At 36.2% G+C, this 22,008-nt stretch overlaps 8 non-coding genes and 5 pseudogenes across 8 annotated transcripts; 1 reads left to right on the top strand and 12 right to left on the bottom strand.

The window, feature by feature from the left end:
- Positions 1–9,639: 9,639 nt before the first annotated feature.
- LOC142513031 (small nucleolar RNA R71) lies at positions 9,640–9,748 on the top strand. Its single transcript, XR_012808999.1, has one exon. It is a non-coding gene; the product is annotated as a small nucleolar RNA R71 (small nucleolar RNA).
- Positions 9,749–12,983: 3,235 nt separating this feature from the next.
- On the bottom strand, positions 12,984–13,102 carry LOC142514709 (5S ribosomal RNA). Its single transcript, XR_012810591.1, has one exon. It is a non-coding gene; the product is annotated as a 5S ribosomal RNA (ribosomal RNA).
- A 683-nt stretch (positions 13,103–13,785) lies between these two features.
- On the bottom strand, positions 13,786–13,888 carry LOC142512754 (5S ribosomal RNA; annotated as a pseudogene).
- A 406-nt stretch (positions 13,889–14,294) lies between these two features.
- Positions 14,295–14,413, bottom strand: LOC142512805 (5S ribosomal RNA; annotated as a pseudogene).
- Positions 14,414–15,096: 683 nt separating this feature from the next.
- On the bottom strand, positions 15,097–15,215 carry LOC142510812 (5S ribosomal RNA; annotated as a pseudogene).
- A 682-nt stretch (positions 15,216–15,897) lies between these two features.
- LOC142515087 (5S ribosomal RNA) lies at positions 15,898–16,016 on the bottom strand. The gene has a single exon (XR_012810949.1). It is a non-coding gene; the product is annotated as a 5S ribosomal RNA (ribosomal RNA).
- Positions 16,017–16,699: 683 nt separating this feature from the next.
- LOC142515643 (5S ribosomal RNA) lies at positions 16,700–16,818 on the bottom strand. Its single transcript, XR_012811477.1, has one exon. It is a non-coding gene; the product is annotated as a 5S ribosomal RNA (ribosomal RNA).
- Positions 16,819–17,224: 406 nt separating this feature from the next.
- LOC142512824 (5S ribosomal RNA) lies at positions 17,225–17,343 on the bottom strand (annotated as a pseudogene).
- A 683-nt stretch (positions 17,344–18,026) lies between these two features.
- On the bottom strand, positions 18,027–18,145 carry LOC142510642 (5S ribosomal RNA; annotated as a pseudogene).
- Positions 18,146–18,829: 684 nt separating this feature from the next.
- Positions 18,830–18,948, bottom strand: LOC142506765 (5S ribosomal RNA). Its single transcript, XR_012805045.1, has one exon. It is a non-coding gene; the product is annotated as a 5S ribosomal RNA (ribosomal RNA).
- Positions 18,949–19,627: 679 nt separating this feature from the next.
- LOC142517171 (5S ribosomal RNA) lies at positions 19,628–19,746 on the bottom strand. The gene has a single exon (XR_012812932.1). It is a non-coding gene; the product is annotated as a 5S ribosomal RNA (ribosomal RNA).
- Positions 19,747–20,427: 681 nt separating this feature from the next.
- LOC142507976 (5S ribosomal RNA) lies at positions 20,428–20,546 on the bottom strand. Its single transcript, XR_012806210.1, has one exon. It is a non-coding gene; the product is annotated as a 5S ribosomal RNA (ribosomal RNA).
- A 686-nt stretch (positions 20,547–21,232) lies between these two features.
- Positions 21,233–21,351, bottom strand: LOC142509382 (5S ribosomal RNA). The gene has a single exon (XR_012807559.1). It is a non-coding gene; the product is annotated as a 5S ribosomal RNA (ribosomal RNA).
- Positions 21,352–22,008: the final 657 nt, after the last annotated feature.

Genomic DNA, 22,008 nt, shown 5'->3' with positions numbered 1-22,008 from the left:
ACTTCTCTCGCCCAATCAGAACCATGAAGTTAGGCTCGAAATAATTGTTTTTCATGAGTTAACCGTCTCCGTAGTAATCTGCGTCAAACCCTTCCGCACAGAACCGGATCACGACAACAAAAATCGCTAAATGTTCCCAGAAAATAGAAAAAAAAAAGAAGAAGAAAATAGCGAATGTAAAGCTATTTTTATGTTTGAGATACGATAAACTGGAACATGAATCGAATTTCGAACTACCTAAGCGGATTTGTCGAGTAAACAGAAGCTTAACAGAATCGGAAAATCGCAAATTAGAGGCTTTTAGAGAAGGAATTTTGGCTAAAATATCGCCAGCTCATTGCAGAGTAATGAGTCTCGTTCGTTTGCCCGTTTACAATCAAATTATACTACAATTTTGTCCAAATCCGGCAGTGCCCGAGCTACGTTGATTTCACATGTCTTATCTGGTCCCGATCGAGATTCAGATGATTTGAGCCGAAAATCGTCTGTCAACAAGTAATCAAAAATAGAAAAACACGAAAAGGGGTGCAACACAATGACTTCTGTTGCGACTTTGATTGTTGCACTCCCAAGAGCAGGTTGTCCACAAGTAGTATAATTCGGTGAGTCCGAATATCGTATTCACAGGGAAGCTAAGGTAATTACAAGTCCACTACAATGTCTTTTTGTTTTGTTTTTGTCTTTTGTTTCTTTTTAATTTTAATTGTTTGAATCTTTAATGGGTAAATTTTAATTGTTCAAATTTTAATTTAAGTAGTTGAGATTAAAGGATCCACTCTTGGTATTTTAATAAAGTTAACATTAACGAACAATATTGAAATCCACTTAATAAAATGGTTCCAATATATTAAATAATCATATTTATATTATGTTATATATTATTATCTTATAAGTATATAATATATACTAAAACTTATAAATGTGGTCAAGTATTTATTGTGCTATATATATTTGTAAACACTAAATCAAGGTTCCCACTTTAAATGGTTGGTAAAACCAAACTAACATTTAAATGGTACCAAGAAATTAATATTATGATATATTTATATATAGTAAATCAAGGTTCCCACTTTAAATGGTTGGTAAAACCAAACTAACATTTAAATGGTACCAAGAAATTAATATTATAATATATTCATATATAATAAATCAAGGCATCCACTTTAAATGGTTGGTAATACCAAACTAACATTTAAATGGTTCCAAGAATTTATGGTAACATATAGCAACAATAAATCAAAACTCCCACTTATAAGTATGGTATAAAAATGCTTAAAGAAATAAATATAATATAAACAATAAATAATGATTAAATAATATAAAACATAGATTCTTACCTTTTAGTAACCTTATTCTCATGCCAAGAGTTTCAGCTTTTCATCTCAACTTTAGGAAGTTAGCTATTCATTATTCAAAGTGTAAAACTTTGAATATGAAATTATCATGCTAATTATATTTAAATGAAGAAATAAAGGAAAAATATAGAGAGAAATATTATGAACTCAAAGGTTTGTTCATAGAATGAGGGATATCTCAATACATTACAATGCACCCCTATTTATAGCCAAATTTGGGGAGACAACCACAAATAAAATATTATTTTTTTACACAAAAGTCTTCATTAGTGTTCCAAGATATTATATTATATTACACATCACTTTTGAAAATCTTCTTCTTGGAATTTGCTTCTTCATATAAAAAGAAACATGTGGATAATTGAGTTGTCTAGTTGTGGTATTTTTTTAAAATCATTTGACCAAGTAATTTGAGAGATATGGTCAAAATACTAGAGCATGGTAAAACTGCCGCTCCTTTGGTAACTTTATTTGTGGCTTAATTTGATCCCAATTGTGAGAGGATTTTTATCTCATGCTTGACACCAATATTGTAGATATTAACATCAACTTTTTACAGGTCCAAGAATCATCTTAATCCCATTTGCAACGCCAAGTTTATTCTTGTTTTATCGAACCTGTAAAAAATAGTAAAAACTTGTAATTACACAACAACTTATATTTTATACAATTTATTATAAAACATATAATATTTAAACATTTAATAAAACAAAAACTATATATTTATATTATAAAACATTTAATTAATGTACAATTTTTATGTTTATCACACCTTCCAACAAGCTTATTGCTAGTCCCTAGCAATTTAAGCGTTAATAGCAATACAAAACATATTGATTAATTTAAATAGAAATGTAATCAAAACTATCTAAGTGTTTAAATTAAATTTGAAAACTGTCAAAGTTATATCAAGATCATCATAATTATAATTTATGAAATAATTTGAGATGATCAATTCAAAGCTTATTTCAGGTAGTTAAATGTACACGGCCTTCAGAAATTCCTAGTAAGAGTCTCAACTCCATATCCTCACAGGTTAATAAATGTTTCAATTTATGGCAACGATTTCTCTCATGGAGTTGGAATACAAAATAAATGCTCAGAAAAATGGTTTACAGAATGCAGACAGACAAACGAGCCAAACTAATCAAAAGATAGAAAATCCATTGATTCAAAATCTAGTTGTTCTTATTATATATTTTTTCCTGATATTTTTTTTTTTTTGCATAACTTCATGGAATCAGACTAAGTTTATGCTTCTTGACCACATATTTATTTAATTTGTAAAATAAATTTCTCTCTCTTTTTTGTTTTTTGTTTTTTTTTATGAGAGATATATGGGTCGTAGCATATAACTTAAAAATTACATAGATATTCAATATCTTTCTTTTTGTATTTTTCTCCGTTTTTTTTCAGGAAATATCGTTTTTTTTTCTTCAAAATAAGAACTCAAGATCTAAACAATAGATAGTCTCTCTCATGATCAATAAAGGCTCGAAAGCTGTTTTCTCAGTCCTCTCCACTCACTCACAAAATATGTGTGAGTTTAAAATTATAGGCACTCTTATAAGGTATATCTTGGGCCATATACTTTAATACCTGATATTATCACAATGGTTACCAATCACTCAAAAAGATTTCATAAATCATATTTTTATATTGATCAGAATATTAAAATTGACTTTTTTTTTCTAATAAAAATTTAAACATTCTTAAATAGATTAATGCATGTTCTAATTTAAATCTTTTAAACATGTAATGTATGACAATTTTTGCAAAAATTACTAAGATACAAACAATAAACATGATTTTATTTTAAAATAATATATATTATTTTTTTTTATTTATTTTTTTTTAAAATTTTTTTTTTATAAGTTTGTTCTCCCCCCAATCAGAATATGACATTGTCCCTAATGTCAAAATAACTATTAATAAAGAGTACGTAATGAAAGAGATATCACCTGGAATTTTATTGAAGATAACAAACTGAAACAAACGCAAAGCAATCCACGACTTTTGAATCAATGATCCAACTTCCTTTTCTTACTGCTTGATTGCGACCAATTAATCTTTGTTATCATCGGATCAGGCTTATGAACAAAAGCTTCCAAATCATCAATTAATTGGTCGGCAGTCGAAGCACAGATGAACATCCGTCGTGAATTTTCTGAAATGAAATTCTGTTCCATAGCTTAATCAAGAAATGTCAACAAACTGTCAAAATAATTATTGATATTCAACAAGCCCACAGGTTTATTATGGATATTAAGTTGTGCCCAAGAAACAGTGTAAAAAATTTCTTCTAATGTACCAAAACCACCTGGTAGTGCAATAAAAGCATCAGAATTTTCAATCATTTGAGTGATTCTTTCATACATAGAAGAAACTTTTAATTCCTCCCCAATCGTAACACCTGTAATATTTCCTTCAGCTAAAGCTGTAGGAATAATACCCAAAACCTGACTACCTCCAAGATGAGCAGATGTTGAAACAGATCCCATTAACCCAATATTACCTCCCCCATATACCAAGTGAGTTTTTCTCTCAGCCAATATTTTTCCAAGATTATTCGCTGCTTCTACAAACACTTCATTTTTTCCAGGACTCGACCCACAAAATACACAAATATTTTTCAATGTTTGTGCAGAGGATCCAGCCATGTTTTTACTTTCTTTTTTTTTTCTGCGAAAATAGAGAGAAAGATGAGAGATTTTAGAGGAGTAATATGTTATCATGACAAAACTATGGGTCACAGCTGTAAACAGAATAAATAGTAAAAACAATAATGACACACGCATATAAACAGTAGTGTGATTGTGGCTCACAATTTTCCTCTGGTTTTACGTCCAGAAACGGCTTCAACGCCTTCTATGAGTCGAGGATATGCTTCCCATCCAATTTTCTTATAAATTGGCAAACATGGTCTTTTTTAGTCGGATTCCCAAGACTATGACGCTCATCTTGGAATTGTTTCCATAAACGGAGAAGTTCAATATGCACATGTCCACTAGAATGCGTCTCAAGAGTCAATAAGATGTTATCTAAAGACTCCTTACTCAGCACATTCTTAATGAAACCAATTTTTTCTTCTCTGTTATTGGAAACACATCCCAAAGATCTGCATCGTTTGTCACAAGTCCATCTTGCACACTTATGAAAAACCCCTAAACTTTTGGCCCTTCGTTTTTTCGCATAAGTGCTTTTTCCTAATCCAGGCAAATACCGAATGAGCAATGATTGTGGAACTTCTCCTCCTAATCGAACCTTAGCTTCTATTACAAGACGAATATCTTCTGGAATTCCTTTTTGCATTAGCAATCTCAATCTTTCACACCTTCCTGCATAAATTTTTTTTAGAACATTTTCAGAAACAGAGGGAAAATATTTACAAATTTTTGAGAGAATTTCATCCATTTTGAAAAGAATTTTTTTTTTTTTTTGTATCAGCAATTGTGGGAAACTGATTTAACCGACTATGAGAGTCACGGAGTACCGTTATCCGCCATTTAACCGGGAAAATAAAAATATTAAGAAAACCTGAAATAAAAACAAACAAACTTAAATGCAACAAAAAAAAAATCAAGGATCAGAAAGGGAAATAAAATCTTCTTGAAAGATTTCATTTTCTAAAAATGGTTTAAGCCTTTGTCCATTTACTTTAAAAATATCACCATTTTTAGGATTTTCAATATCCACAACTCCATAAGTATACACATGCTTTACAACATATGGGCATGTCCATCTTGATCGTAATTTTCCTGGGAATATGTGAAGTCGAGAATTATAAAGCAAAACTTTTTTACCAATCTCAAAAGATTTTCTAAGAATTGTTTTATCATGAAATGATTTGATTTTTGCTTTATAAATCCTTGAATTCTCATACGCGTCATTTCTGAGTTAATCGAGTTCATTAAGTTGCAATTTACGCAATTTGTTGGCATCATCCATGCTTGAATTTAAAGTTTTGATCGCCCAATAAGCTTTATGTTCCAATTCAACAGGCAAATGACAATATTTTCCATAAACCAACCTATAGGGAGACATATTCAATGATGTTTTAAAAGCTGTTCGATATGCCCAAAGTGCATCATTAAGTCGCAGAGACCAATCTTTTCTATTTGAGTTAACAGTTTTTTCAAAAATTTGCTTTATCTCCCTATTAGCTAATTCAACTTGTCCATTTGTTTGAGGATGATAAGGAGTAGTTACTTTATGAGTAATACCATATTTTTTCATTAATGAAGCAAATGGTTTATTAACAAAGTGAGTTCCCCCATCACTTATCATGGCTCAAGGAATTCCAAATCTACTAAAAATATTTTCTTTTAAAAATTTGATGACGATTTTATGATCATTTTTTCGACATGGAATTGCCTCTATCCATTTGGAAACATAATCAACTGCAACTAAAATATACAAGTATCCAAACGACAATGGAAAAGGTCCCATAAAATCAATTCCCCAACAGTCAAAGATTTCAATGATAGGATTCAAAGGCATCATGTTTCTTTTTGAAATCGCACCCAATTTTTGACAATTTTCACAGATCTTGCAGATTTCGTGGGTGTCTTTAAACAAAGTGGGCCAATAAAATCCACACTGCAAGATTTTTGCAGCCGTTTTCTTTGAAGAAAAATGTCCTCCGCATGCTTCTGAATGACAAAATTTAATGACACTACTTACCTCATTGTCGGAAATGCAACGTCGAAAAATTTGATCTGGACAATACTTGAACAGATACGGATCATCCCAATAAAAGTTTTTTACCTCATTCAAAAATTTTCTTTTATCTTGGGAACTCCATTGCGGTGGCATTTTTCCTGTCACAAGAAAATTTACTATGTTAGCAAACCAAGGTGTAGTAGTAACTGAAAATAGATGTTCCTCAGGAAAATTATCGTTAATTGGTGTCATTTCACAAGATGATCCTGTTACTAGTCTCGATAAATGATCGGCTACGACATTCTCGGTTCCTTTTTTATCTTTGATCACAATGTCAAATTCTTGGAGTAACAAAATCCATCGTATCAGTCATGGCTTTGCATCCTGTTTGATCAACAAATATCTAATAGCAGAATGATCAGTAAACACAATAGTCGTTGATCCAATCAAATAAGAACGAAATTTATCTAATGCAAATATTACAGCAAGTAGTTCTTTTTCAGTTGTGGAGTAATTTATTTGTGCATTGTTTAAAGTTCTACTTGCATAATATATCACATAAGGCTTACCGTTTCTTCTTTGACCCAGTACTGCACCGACTGCATAATCACTCGCATCGCACATGATTTCAAATGGTAAAGACCAGTCAGGAGGTTGCATGATAGGAGCTGATGTTAAATGTCGAATAATTTTATCAAAAGCATTTTGACATTCTTGAGTCCACTCAAATGCAGTGTCTTTTGTTAAGAGGTTACAAATGGGTTTAGAGATTAAACTAAAGTCCTTTATAAACCTCCGATAAAATCCAGCATGTCCCAAAAATGAGCGAATTTCTTTAATGGTTTTTGGAGGGGGTAAATTGGCAATGACATCAACTTTTGCTTTATCAACTTCAATTCCATGAGATGACACGACATGTCCCAAAACAATTCCAGAATTAATCATGTAATGACAATTTTCCCAATTTAAAATAAGACCTTTTTCCACGCATCTTTTTAAAACTTTTTCCAAATTTTCAAGACAATTATCAAATGTATTCTCAAAGACAGTTAAATCATCCATGAAAATTTCCAAACAATTTTCAACCATGTCACAAAAAATGCTTAGCATACATCTTTGAAATGTTGCTGGGGCATTGCATAAACCAAATGGCATCCTTCTGAATGCAAATGTTCCAAAAGGACATGTGAATGTAGTTTTTTCTTGATCTTCGAGTGCAATGGGAATTTGATAATAACCTGAATATCCATCAAGAAAACAGTAGTATGGATGACCTGCTACTCTTTCTAAAATTTGATCCAAAAATGGTAATGGAAAATTATCTTTTCTAGTGGCGTTATTTAATTTTCTATAAGCAATACACATCCGCCAACTAGATGGGACTCGACATGTTAACAATTCACCTTTTTTCATTTTTTATCACTGTGATGCCAGATTTTTTGGGAACTACTTGTGTTGGGCTTACCCACTTACTATCAGAAATAGGGTAACATCAATTAGTTTGAGAACTTCAGTTTTCACAACATCTTTCATGTGTGGATTTAATCTCCTTTGTGGTTGTTGAGATGTTTTAGCATTTTCTTCTAAATGAATTTTGTGTGTGCAAATTAGTGGATTAATGCCCTTGAGATCTTTTAGTGTCCAACCAATTGCATTTTTATGTCTTTTAAGCATATCAACTAATTTACCTTCTTGATCACTTTCTAGTTTGGAAGAAATTACCACCGGATATGTTTCATCTTCTCCAAGAAATGCATACTTCAATTCTTCTGGCAAGGGTTTTAACTCCAATATGGGTGGTTCGTCTTTGTTCTCATATTTTGCATCAAATTCTTTCTCTGATCCTGGTAACGAGTGATACCTGATAAAATCATCAAGATCAATTTCAATATTTTCTTTAACAATTTCAATTGAACAAATATCTAATTGATCACGAATACTACCTTCTTGAATGTTTTCTTCCACAAGAGTTTCAATAAGATTTTCATCTTCACTTTCATCTCCTTTGTCATGTGGTTGCTTACAAAGATTAAAAACATTGAGCTCCAAGGTCATGTTACCAAATGACAACTTCATTATTCCATTCCTGCAATTTATAAGGGCATTAGAAGTTGCTAAAAATGGACGACCCAGAATTATAGGAATTGCATTACAAGCTTTGATAGGTTGTGTATCTAAAACTATGAAATCGACAGGATATACAAAGTTATCAACTTGGACCAATACGTCTTCTATCATACCTCTTGGAACTTTAACATATCTATCGGCAAGTAAAAGTGTTACCGAAGTTGATTTTAACTCGCCTAGATTGAGTTCTTGATAAACTGAATATGGAAGTAAATTCACACTAGCTCCAAGATCAAGCAAGGCTTTTTTAATCTTTCGTTATCCAATAATACATGAAATAGTAGGACAACCAGGGTCTTTGTATTTCAAAGTATTATTATTTTGAATGATTGAACTTACTTGTTCGGCTAAAAATGCTTTCTTTTTCACATTCAATTTTCTTTTCACAGTGCACAAGTCTTTCAAAAATTTGGCATATAATGGTACCTGTTTTATTGCATCTAATAAAGGAATATTAACTTTTACTTGTTTAAAAATATCATATATATCAGAATTCAAATTTGATTTTTTTGTATTTTTCAATGCATGAGGGAATGGTGGTGACACTGTCTGTTGAACCTCCTCTTCGCAAGTTATGGGTTCCACTTCCTTACCCTTTGAAGTTGATTTATCATCATCTTCACAAGGTTCAAGAATGGATTTTTCCACAACCTTACCAATTCGAAGGGTAATAACAGATTTTACCTGATCCATCGGTTGAGTTCCAGAAGTTCCAGTTTGTGAATGATGATCCTTGGGATTAGGCAGAGGTTGTGAAGGAAATTTACCTTTTTCATGAACATTAAGTGCAGATGCAAATTTAGCAAGAGTATCTTTCAAATCTGTCATGGTTTGAGCAGTTTGAGTATTGATAGACTCTTGCTTTGCAATGAAAGAATTCAATGTATCTTCCAAATTTCTTTTAGGTGGAGGAACATAAGGTGCATAATTTTGAAAATTTTGTTGATTTTGGAAATGTGGTTGTGAAAATTATGCAGCATTATCATTCCTCCAACTAAAATTTGGATGATTTCGCCAACCTGGATTGTAATTTTGAGAAAATGGTTCAAAATTTGGCCTTTTGAAATTGTTCAAAACATTGGCTTGTTTATGGAGACATTCTTTAAAAGAGGGCAAAGTGGGACAATCTTTTGTAAAATGATCACTTGTATCACAGATGTGACACGCAATTTCTTGAACTGATTTTAATTGACCATTCTTTTTCAATTCAAGTGCCTCAACTTTTCTTGCCAAAGATGTAAATCTAGCTTGAAGATCATTTTCATCTTTGAGAGTGTACATACCTCCACCAGATGTAGGAGATTGAATCTTGTTTGATGGTTCGATTGTACCTATAGTGTCCCAATTTTGAGCATTTTCAGCTAATAAATCGAGATACTCAATTGCCTTATTTGGATCTTTATCTTCAAATGTTCCATTACACATAAATTCAACCATTTGCCTATCTTTAGGTGTTAAGCCTTCATAAAATTGAGAAACAACTCTCCAAATTTCAAAACCATGATGTGGACAAAGATTAAGCAATTCTTTGTATCTATCCCAACACTGATAAAAAGTTTCTCCTTGTTTTTGAGTGAAAGTAATGATTTGCCTTTTGAAAGAATCTGTTCTATGAGATGGAAAAAACTTTTTCAAAAATTGTTGTTGCAATTCATCCCAAGTTCGAATGGATCCCGATCTAAGATTTTGTAGCCAAGTTTTAGCTTTATCTTTTAAAGAAAAAGGAAAAAGCTTAAGTCGAATGGTGTTCATGCTACAATTTAGATCATTATATGTGTTGCACACTTCTTCAAACTCTCGTAAATGCATGTATGGATTTTCAGAATCTAAGCCATGAAAATTGGGTAAAAGTTGGATAATACCAGGCTTAAAATTGAAATGAGATGCATCAGGGGGAAAAACTAGACATGAAGGTGCACTAGTACGTGTAGGATTCATGTGATCTCTAAGTGTTCTTCGTCTATCATGATCATGTTGAGATTGAATTTCATCTTCATTTTCTTGGATGGGTTCTTCCGCCATGTTTTGTAAAAATAAAGGGTTATTTCGAATGAGTCGACCACTAAGTGTACGTGACCAAATGCTCATGCAAATGTAAATGCAAAAAAAATAAAAACACACAAAAGCAATAAAAATTTAAATAAAGAAAAATAAACTATAAACAAAATTAAATAGACTTGAAATTAAATTATACTTCCCCGGCAACGGCGCCAAAAACTTGTTGCGACTTTGATTGTTGCACTCCCAAGAGCAGGTTGTCCACAAGTAGTATAATTCGGTGAGTCCGAATATCGTATCCACAGGGAAGCTAAGGTAATTACAAGTCCACTACAATGTCTTTTTGTTTTGTTTTTGTTTTTTGTTTCTTTTTAATTTTAATTGTTTGAATCTTTAATGGGTAAATTTTAATTGTTCAAATTTTAATTTAAGTAGTTGAGATTAAAGGATCCACTCTTGATATTTTAATAAAGTTAACATTAACGAACAATATTGAAACCCACTTAATAAAATGGTTCCAATATATTAAATAATCATATTTATATTATGTTATATATTATTATCTTATAAGTATATAATATATACTAAAACTTATAAATGTGGTCAAGTATTTATTGTGCTATATATATTTGTAAACACTAAATTAAGGTTGCCACTTTAAATGGTTGATAAAACCAAACTAACATTTAAATGGTACCAAGAAATTAATATTATGATATATTTATATATAGTAAATCAAGGTTCTCACTTTAAATGGTTGGTAAAACCAAACTAACATTTAAATGGTACCAAGAAATTAATATTATAATATATTCATATATAATAAATCAAGGCATCCACTTTAAATGGTTGGTAATACCAAACTAACATTTAAATGGTTCCAAGAATTTAGTGTAACATATAGCAACAATAAATCAAAATTCCCACTTATAAGTATGGTATAAAAATGCTTAAAGAAATAAATATAACATAAACAATAAATAATGATTAAATAATATAAACCATAAATTCTTACCTTTTAGTAACCTTATTATCATGCCAAGAGTTTCACCTTTTCATCTCAACTTTAGGAAGTAGCTATTCATTATTCAAAGTGTAAAACTTTGAATATGAAATTATCATGCTAATTATATTTAAATGAAGAAATAAAGGAAACATATAGAGAGAAATATTATGAACTCAAAGGTTTGTTCATAGAATGAGGGATATCTCAATACATTACAATGCACCCCTATTTATAGCCAAATTTGGGGAGACAACCACAAATAAAATATTATTTTTTTACACAAAAGTCTTCGTTGGTGTTCCAAGATATTATATTATATTACACATCACTTTTGAAAATCTTCTTCTTGGAATTTGCTTCTTCATATAAAAAGAAACATGTGGATAATTGAGTTGTCTAGTTGTGGTATTTTTTTAAAATCATTTGACCAAGTAATTTGAGAGATATGGTCAAAATATTAGAGCATGGTAAAACTGCCACTCCTTTGGTAACTTTATTTGTGGCTTAATTTGATCCCAATTGTGAGAGGATTTTTATCTCATGCTTGACACCAATATTGTAGATATTAACATCAACTTTTTACAGGTCCAAGAATCATCTTAATCCCATTTGCAACGCCAAGTTTATTCTTGTTTTATCGAACCTGTAAAAAATAGTAAAAACTTGTAATTACACAACAACTTATATTTTATACAATTTATTATAAAACATATAATATTTAAAAATTTAATAAAACAAAAAATATATATTTATATTATAAAACATTTAATTAATGTACAATTTTTATGTTTATCACACCTCCCAACCAGCTTATTGCTAGTCCCTATCAATTTAAGCGTTAATAGCAATACAAAACATATTGATTAATTTAAATAGAAATGTAATCAAAACTATCTAAGTGTTTAAATTAAATTTGAAAACTGTCAAAGTTATATCAAGATAATCATAATTATAATTTATGAAATAATTTGAGATGATCAATTCAAAGCTTATTTCAGGTAGTTAAATGTACACGGCCTTCAGAAATTCCTAGTAAGAGTCTCAACTCCATATCCTCACAGGTTAATAAATGTTTCAATTTATGGCAACTATTTCTCTCATGGTGCATTAGTACTGGTATGGATCCGGTACATTAGTACTGGTATGATCGCACCCGACATTGAGTGGGATGTTTATTCTTATATCCCTCGAGTACGTGTGGAGCGGGCGGCGATGGACAACACTCGGCACTGCTCAAGCCCAATCAGAACCCTGAAGTTCAGCGTTCTGGCGCGATGGCAGAGCTAGGATGGGTGACCTCCCTGGCAGTCCTCGGGTCGCGACCGTTTACATAAATTTTGATTAAAACAGTCGAAATAATTGTTTTTAATGAGTTAACCGTCTCTGGAGTAATCTGCGTCATACCCTTCCGCACAGAACTGGCTAACGACAACAAAAATCTCTAAATGTTCTCAGAAAATAGAAAAAAAAACAGAAGAAGAAAATAGAGAACGTAAAGCTATTATTATGCCTGTGATACAATAAAATGGAACCGAAATCGAATTTCGGACTTCCTAAGCGAATTTCTCGAGGAAACGGTAGCTTAACAGAAGCGGAAAATCGCAAATTAGAGGGTCTTAGAGAAGGAATTCGGCTAAAATCTCGCCACCTCGTTGCGGAGTAATGAGTCTCGTTCGTTTGCCCGTTTACAATCAAATTAGGCTACAATTTTGTCCAAATCCGGCAGTGCCGAGCTACGTTGATTTCACATGTCTTATCTGGTCCCGATCGAGATTCAGTTGATTTGAGCCGAAAATCGTCTGTCAACAAGTAATAAAAAATAGAAAACACGAAAAGGGGCGCAACACGAGGACTTCCCAGGGGGTTACCCATCCTAGTACTGCTCTCGCCCAAGCACGCTTAACTTCGGAGTTCTGATGGGATCCGATGAATTAGTGCTGGTATGATCACACCCGACATTGAGTGGGATGTTTATTTTTATATCCCTCGAGTACGTGTGGAGCGGGCGGCGATGGACAACACTCGGCACTGCTCAAGCCCAATCAGAACCCTGAAGTTAAGCGTTCTGGCGCGATGGCAGAGCTAAGATGGGTGACCTCCCTGGGCAGTCCTCGTGTCGCGATTGTTTATGTAAATTATGGCTAAAACAGTCGAAATAATTGTTTTTAATGATTTAACCGTCTCCAGAGTAATCTGCGTCATACCCTTCCGCACAGAACCGGCTCACGACAACAAAAATCGCTAAATTTTCCCAGAAAATAGAAAAAAATTAAGAATAGGAAAATAACGAATGTAAAGCTATTATTATGCCTGAGATAAGATAAAATAGAACCGGAATTTAATTTCGAACTTCCTAAGCGGATTTCTTGAGGAAACGGAAGCTTAATAGAAGCGGAAAATCGCAAATTAGAGAGTCTTAGAGAAGGAATTCGGCTAAATTCTCGCCAGCTCATTGCGGAGTAATGAGTCTCGTTCGTTTGCCCGTTTACAATCAAATTAGGCTACAATTTTGTCACAATCCGGCAGTGCCCAAGCTACGTTGATTTCACATGTCTTATATGGTCCCGATCGAGATTCAGATGATTTGAGCCGAAAATTGTCTATCAACAAGTAATCAAAAATAGAAAAACACGAAAAGGGGTGCAACACGAGGACTTCCCAGGGGGTCACCCATCCTAGTACTGCTCTCGCCCAAGCACGCTTAACTTCGGAGTTATGATGTGCTGGTATGATCGCACCAGACATTGAGTGGGATGTTTATTCTTATATCCCTCGGGTACGTGTGGAGCGGACGGGGATGGAAAACATGCGGCACTGCTCTCGCTCAATCAGAACCATGAAGTTAAGCGTTACGGCGCGATGGAAGAGCTAGGATAGGTGACCTCCCTTGGAAGTCCTCCTGTCGCGATCGTTTACTTAAATTATGGCTAAAACAGTCGAAATAATTGTTTTTAATTAGTTAACCGTCTCCAGAGTAATCTGCGTCATACCCTTCCGCACAGAACCGGCTCACAACAACAAAAATCGCTAAATGTTCCCAGAAAATAGAAAAAATAAGAATGTTTTATTTGGTCCGATCGAGATTCAGATGATTTGAACCCAAAATCGTCTGTCAACATGTAATCAAAAATAGAAAAACACGAAAAGGTGTGCAACACGAGGACTTCCTAATGGGTCACCCATCCTAGTACTGCTGTCGCCAAAGCGTGCTTAAATTCGGAGTTATGATTGGATCCGGTGCATTAGTGCTGGTATAATCGCACTCGACATTCAGTGGGATTTTTATTCTTATATCCCTCGAGTACATGTGGAGCGGACGGCGATGGACAACACGCGGCACTTCTCTCGCCCAATCAGAACCATGAAGTTAAGCGTTCTGGTGCGATGGCAGAGCTAGGATGGGTGACCTCCCTCGGAAGTCCTCGTGTCGCGACCGTTTACGTAAATTATGGATAAAACAGTCGAAATAATTGTTTTTAATGAGTTAACCGTCTCCGGAGTAATCTGCGTCATACTCTTCCGCACAGAACCGGCTCACGACAACAAAAATCGCTAAATGTTCCTAGAAAATAGAAAAAAATTAAGAATAAAAAAATTACGAATGTAAAGCTATTATTATGCCTGAGATAAGATAAAATGGAACCGGAATTTAATTTCGAACTTCCTAAGCGGATTTCTCGAGGAAACGGAAGCTTAACAGAAGAAAAAAATCGCAAATTATAGTGTATTAGAGAAGGAATTCGGCTAAAATCTCGCCAACTCATTGCGGAGTAATGAGTCTCGTTCGTTTGCCTGTTTACAATCAAATTAGGCTACAATTTTTTCAAAATCCGGCAGTTCCCGAGCTACATTGATTTCACATGTCTTATCTGGTCTCGATCGAGATTCAGATGATTTGAGCCTAAAATTGTCTGTCAACAAGTAATCAAAATTAGAAAAACACGAAAAGGGGTGCAACACGAGGACTTCCCAGGGGGTCACCAATCCTAGTATTGCTCTCGCCAAAGCACGCTTAACTTCGAAGTTTTGATGGGATCCGGTGCATTATTGCTGGTATGATCGCACCCGACATTGAGTGGGATGTTTATTCTTATATCCCTCGAGTACGTGTGGCGCGGGCGGGGATAGACAACACGCGGCACTGCTCTCGCCCAATCAGAACCATGAAGTTAAGCGTTCTGGAGCGATGGCAGAGCTAGGATGGGTGGCCTCCCTGGTAAGTCCTCGTGTCGCGACCGTTTACTTAAATTATAGCTAAAACAGTCAAAATAATTGTTTTTAATGAGTTAACCGTCTTCGGAGTTATCTGCGTCATACCCTTCCGCCCAGAACCGGCTCACGACGACAAAAATCGCTAAATGTTCCTAGAAAATAGAAAAAAAATTAAGAAGAAGAAAATAGCGAATGTAAAGTTATTAATATGCCTGGGATACGATAAAATGAAACCAGAATCAAATTTCGAACTTTCTAAGCGGATTTCTCGAGAAAACGGAAACTTAACAGGAGCGAAAAATCTCAAATTAGAGGGACTTAGAAAAGGAATTAAGCGAATATCTCGCCACTCGTTGCGTAGTAATGAGTCTCGTTCTTTTTCCCGTTTACAATAAAATTAGCCAACAATTTTTCCAAATCCGGCAGTGCCCGAGCTACGTTGATTTCACATGTCTGATCTGGTCCTAATCGAGATTCAGATGATTTGAACCGAAAATCGTCTGTCAACAAGTAATAAAAAATAGAAAAACACGAAAAGGGGCGCAACACGAGGACTTCCCAGGGGGTTACCCATCCTAGTACTGCTCTCGCCCAAGCACGCTTAACTTCGGAGTTCTGATGGGATCCAATGAATTAGTGCTGGTATGATTGCACCCGACATTGAGTGGGATGTTTATTCTTATATCACTCGAGTACGTGTGGAGCGGGCGGCGATGGACAACACTCGGCACTGCTCAAGCCCAATCAGAACCCTGAAGTTAAGCGTTCTGGCGCGATGGCAGAGCTAAGATGGGTGACCTCCCTGGGCAGTCCTCGTGTCGCGATTGTTTATGTAAATTATTGCTAAAACAGTTGAAATAATTGTTTTTAATGAGTTAACTGTCTCCAGAGTAATCTGCGTCATACCCTTCCGCACAGAACCGGCTCACGACAACAAAAATCGCTAAATGTTCCCAGAAAATAGAAAAAAATTAAGAATAAGAAAATAACGAATGTAAAGCTATTATTATGCCTGAGATAAGATAAAATGGAACCGGAATTTAATTTCGAACTTCCTAAGCGGATTTCTTTAGGAAACGGAAGCTTAATAGAAGCGGAAAATCGCAAATTAGAGAGTCTTAGAGAAGGAATTCGGCTAAATTCTCGCCAGCTCATTGCGGAGTAATGAGTCTCGTTCGTTTGCCCGTTTACAATCAAATTAGGCTACAATTTTGTCAAAATCCGGCAGTGCCCAAGCTACGTTGATTTCACATGTCTTATATGGTCCCGATCGAGATTCAGATGATTTGAGCCGAAAATTGTTTGTCAACAAGTAATCAAAAATAGAAAAACACGAAAAGGGGTGCAACACGAGGACTTCCCAGGGGGTCACCCATCCTAGTACTGCCCTCGCCCAAGCACGCTTAACTTCGGAGTTATGATGGGATCCAGTGCATTAGTGTTGGTATGATCGCACCCGACATTGAGTGGGATGTTTACTCTTATATCCCTCGGGTACGTGTGGAGCGGACGGCGATGGAAAACACGCGGCACTGCTCTCGCTCAATCAGAACCATGAAGTTAAGCGTTCTGGCGCGATGGAAGAGCTAGGATAGGTGACCTCCCTTGGAAGTCCTCCTGTCGCGATCGTTTACTTAAATTATGGCTAAAACAGTCGAAATAATTGTTTTTAATTAGTCAACCGTCTCCAGAGTAATCTGCGTCATACCCTTCCGCACAGAACCGGCTCACAACAACAAAAATCGCTAAATGTTCCCAGAAAATAGAAAAAATAAGAATGTTTTATTTGGTCCGATCGAGATTCAGATGATTTGAGCCCAAAATCGTCTGTCAACATGTAATCTAAAATAGAAAAACACGAAAAGGTGTGCAACACGAGAACTTCCTAATGGGTCACCCATCCTAGTACTGTGGTCGCCAAAGCGTGCTTAAATTCGGAGTTATGATGGGATCCGGTGCATTTGTGCTGGTATAATCGCACTCGACATTCAGTGGGATTTTTATTCATATATCCCTCGAGTACATGTGGAGCAGAAGGCGATGGACAACACGCGGCACTTCTCTCGCCCAATCAGAACCATGAAGTTAAGCGTTCTGGTGCGATGGCAGAGCTAGGATGGGTGACCTCCCTCGGAAGTCCTCGTGTCGCGACCGTTTACGTAAATTATGGATAAAACAGTCGAAATAATTGTTTTTAATGAGTTAACCGTCTCCGTAGTAATCTGCGTCATACTCTTCCGCACAGAACCGGCTCACGACAACAAAAATCGATAAATGTTCCTAGAAAATAGAAAAAAATTAAGAATAAGAAAATAACGAATGTAAAGCTATTATTATGCCTGAGATAAGATAAAATGGAACCGGAATTTAATTTCGAACTTTCTAAGCAGATTTCTCGAGGAAACGGAAGCTTAACAGAAGAAAAAAATCGCAAATTATAGGGTATTAAAGAAGGAATTCGGCTAAAATCTCGCCAGCTCATTGCGGAGTAATGAGTCTCGTTCGTTTGCCTGTTTACAATCAAATTAGGCAACAATTTTTTCAAAATCCGGCAGTTCCTGAGCTACATTGATTTCACATGTCTTATCTGGTCTCGATCGAGATTCAGATGATTTGAGCCGAAAATTGTCTGTCAACAAGTAATCAAAATTAGAAAAACACGAAAACGGGTGCAACACGAGGAGTTCCCAGGGGGTCACCAATCCTAGTATTGCTCTCGCCAAAGCACGCTTAACTTCGGAGTTTTGATGGGATCCGGTGCATTATTGCTGGTATGATCGCACCCGACATTGAGTGGGATGTTTATTCTTATATCCCTCGAGTACGTGTGGCGCGGGCGGGGATAGACAACACGCGGCACTGCTCTCGCCCAATCAGAACAATGAAGTTAAGCGTTCTGGAGCGATGGCAGAGCTAGGATGGGTGGCCTCCCTGGTAAGTCCTCGTGTCGCGACCGTTTACTTAAATTATAGCTAAAACAGTCAAAATAATTGTTTTTAATGAGTTAACCGTCTTCGGAGTTATCTGCGTCATACCCTTCCGCCCAAAACCGGCTCACGACGACAAAAATCGCTAAATGTTCCCAGAAAATAGAAAAAAAAATAAGAATAGGGAAATAGCGAATGTAAAGCTATTATTATGCCTGAGATATGATAAAATGGAACCAGAATCGAATTTCGAACTTCCTTAGCGGATTTCTCGAGGAAACGGAAGCTTAACAGAAGCGGAAAATTGCAAATTAGAGGGTCTTAGAGAAGGAATTCGGCTAAAATCTCGTCAGCTCCTCGCGGAGTAATGAGTCTCGTTCGTTTGCCTGTTTACAATCAAATTAGGCTACAATTTTGTCCAAATCCGGCAGTGTCCTAGCTAGGTTGATTTCACATGTCTTATCTGTTCCAGACTGAGATTCAGATGATTTGAGCCGAAAATCGTTTATCAACAAGTAACGAAAAATAGAAAAACACGAAAAGGGATGCAACACGAGGACTTCCTAGAGGGTCACCCATCCTAGTACTGCTCTCGCCCAAGCACGCTTAACTTCGGAGTTCTGAAGGGATCCGGTGCATTAGTGCTGTTATGATAACACCCAACATTGAGTGCGATGTTTATTCTTATATCACTCGAGTACGTGTGGAGCGGGCGGCGATGGACAACACGCGGCACTGCTCTCGTCGAATCAGAACCATGAAGTTAAACGTTCTGACGCGATGGCAGAGCTAGGATGGGTGAACTCCCTGGGAAGTCCTCGTTTCAAGACCGTTTACGTAAATTATGGCTAAAAAAGTCGAAATAATTTTTTTAATGAGTAAACCGTCTTCGGATAATCTGCGTCATACCCTTCCGCACAGAACAGGCTCACGACAACAAAAATTGCAAAATGTTCCCTGAAAATAGAAAAAAATAAGAAGAAGAAAATAGCGAATGTAAAGCTATTATTATGCCTCAGATACGATAAAATGGAACCAAAATCTAATTATGAATTTACTAAGCGGATTTCTTGAGGAAACAGAAGCTTAACAGAAGCGGAAAATCGCAAATTAGAGGGTCTTAGAGAAGGAATTCGGCTAATACTCGCCACCTCGTTGCGGAATATTCAGTCTCGTTCGTTTGCCCGTTTACAATCAAATTAGCCTACAATTTTGTCCAAATCCAGCCGTGCCCGATCTACGTTGATTTCACATGTCTTATATGGTTCCGATCGAGATTCAGATGATTTGAGCCGAAAATTGTCTGTCATTAAGTAATCAAAAATAGAAAAACACGAAAAGGGGTGCAACACGAGGACTTCCAAGGGAGTCACCCATTCTAGTACTGCTTTCGCCCAAGCACGCTTAACTTCAGAGTTCTGATGGGATCTGGTACATTTGTGCTGGTATGATCGCACCCGACATTCAATGGCATTTTTATTCTTATATCCCTCGAGTACGTGTGGAGCGGGCAGCGATGGACAACACGCGGCACTGCTCTCGCCCAATCGGAACCATGAAGTTAGCGTTCTGGTGCGATGGCGGAGCTAGGATGGGTGACCTCCTTGGGAAGTCCTCTTGTCGCGACCGTTTACATAAATTGTGGCTAAAACAGTCGAAATAATTGTTTTTAATGAGTTAACCGTCTCCGGAGTAATCTGCGTCATACCATTCCGCACGAACCGGATCACGACAAAAAAATTGCTAAATGTTACCAGAAAATAGAAAAAAAAATAAGAAGAAGAAAATAGCGAATGTAAAGCTATTATTATGCCTGAGATAAGATAAAATGGAACCGGAATCGAATTTCGAACTTCCTAAGATGATTTCTCGAGGAAACGAAAGCTTAACAGAAGCGGAAAATCGCAAATTAGAGGGTCTTAGAGAAGGAATTCGGCTAAAATCTCGTCAGCTCATTGCGGTTTAACGAATCTCGTTCGTTTGCAGGTTTACAATCAAATTAGGCTCTAATTTTGTCCAAATCCGACAGTGCCCGAGCTACGTTGATTTCACATGTCTTATCTGGTCCCGATCGAGATTCAGATGATTTGAGCCGAAAATCGTCTGTCAACAAGTAATCAAAAATAGAAAAACACGAAAAGGGATGCAACACGAGGACTTCCCAATGGGTCACTCATCCTAGTACTGCTCTCGCCCAAGCACGCTTAACTTCGGAGTTCTGATGGGATCCGATGCATTAGTGCTACTATGATCGCACCCGACATTGAGTGGGATGTTTATTCTTATATCCCTCGAGTACGCGTGGAGCGGGCGGTGATGGACAACACGCGGCATTGCTCTCTCCCAATCAGAACCATGAAGTTAAACGTTCTGGAGCGATGGCAGAGCTAGGATGGGTGACCTCCGTGGGCAATCCTCGTGTCGCGACCGTTTACGTAAATTATGGCTAAAACAGCCGAAATAATTGTTTTTAATGAGTTAACCGTCTCCGGAGTAATCTGCGTCATACCCTTCCGCACAGAACCGGCTCACGACAACAAAAATCGCTAAATGTTCCCATAAAACAGAAAAAAAAATTAAGAATAAGAAAATAACGAATGTAAAGATATTATTATGCGTGGGTATACGGTAAAATGGAACCGGAATCGAATTTCGGACTTCCTAAGAAGATTTCTCGAGGAAACGGAATCTTAAAAGAAACGGAAAATCGCAAATTAGAGGGTCTTATAGAAGGCATTCGGCTAAAATCTTGCCAGCTCATTGCGGAGTAATGAGTCTCGTTCGTTTGCCCGTTTACAATCAAATTAGCCTACAATTTTGCCCAAATCCGGCAGTGCCCGAGCTACGTTTAATTCACATGTCTTATCGGGTCCCGATCGAGATTCAGATGATTTGAGCCAAAAATCGTCTGTCAACAAGTAATCAAAAATAGAAAAACACGAAAAGAGGTGCAACACGAGGACTTCCCAGTGGGTCACCCATCCTAGTACTGCTATCGCCCAAGCACGCTTAACTTCGGAGTTCAGATGGGATCCAGTGCATTAGTGCTGATATGATCAGACACGACATTGAGTGGGATGTTTATTCTTATATCCCTCGAGTACGTGTGGAGTGGGCTGCGACGGACAACATGCGGCACTGCTCTCGCCCAATCAAAACCATGAAGTTAAGCGTTCTGGAGCGATGGCACAGCTAGGATGGGTGAGCTCCCTGGGCAGTCCTCGTGTCGCGACCGTTTACGTAAAATATGGCTAAAACAGTCGAAATAATTGTTTTTAATGAGTTAACCGTCTCTGGAGTAATCTGCGTCATACCCTTCCGCACAGAACCGGCTCACAACAACAAAAATCGCTAAATGTTCCCAGATAATAAAAAAAAATTAAGAATAAAAAAATAGCGAATGTAAAACTATTATTATGCGTGGGTATACGGTAAAATGGAACCGGAATCGAATTTCGGACTTTCTATAAAGATTTCTCGAGGAAACGAAAGTTTAAAAGAAACGGAAAAATGCAAATTAGAGGGTCTTAGAGAAGGTATTCGGCTAAAATCTCGGCACCTCGTGGCGGAGTAATAAGTCTCGTTCGTTTGCCCGTTTACAATCAAATTAACCTACAATTTTGCCCAAATCCGGCAGTGCCCGAGCTACGTTTATTTCCCATGTCTTATCTGGTCACGATCGAGATTCAGATGATTTGAGCGGAAAATCGTCAGTCAACAA

Source organism: Primulina tabacum, chromosome 10 (assembly GCF_025594145.1).
Source record: "Primulina tabacum isolate GXHZ01 chromosome 10, ASM2559414v2, whole genome shotgun sequence".
Taxonomy (NCBI): domain Eukaryota; kingdom Viridiplantae; phylum Streptophyta; class Magnoliopsida; order Lamiales; family Gesneriaceae; genus Primulina; species Primulina tabacum.
Note: the sequence above shows the minus strand (reverse complement) of the source record. Positions and strands in the feature narration are given on the sequence as shown.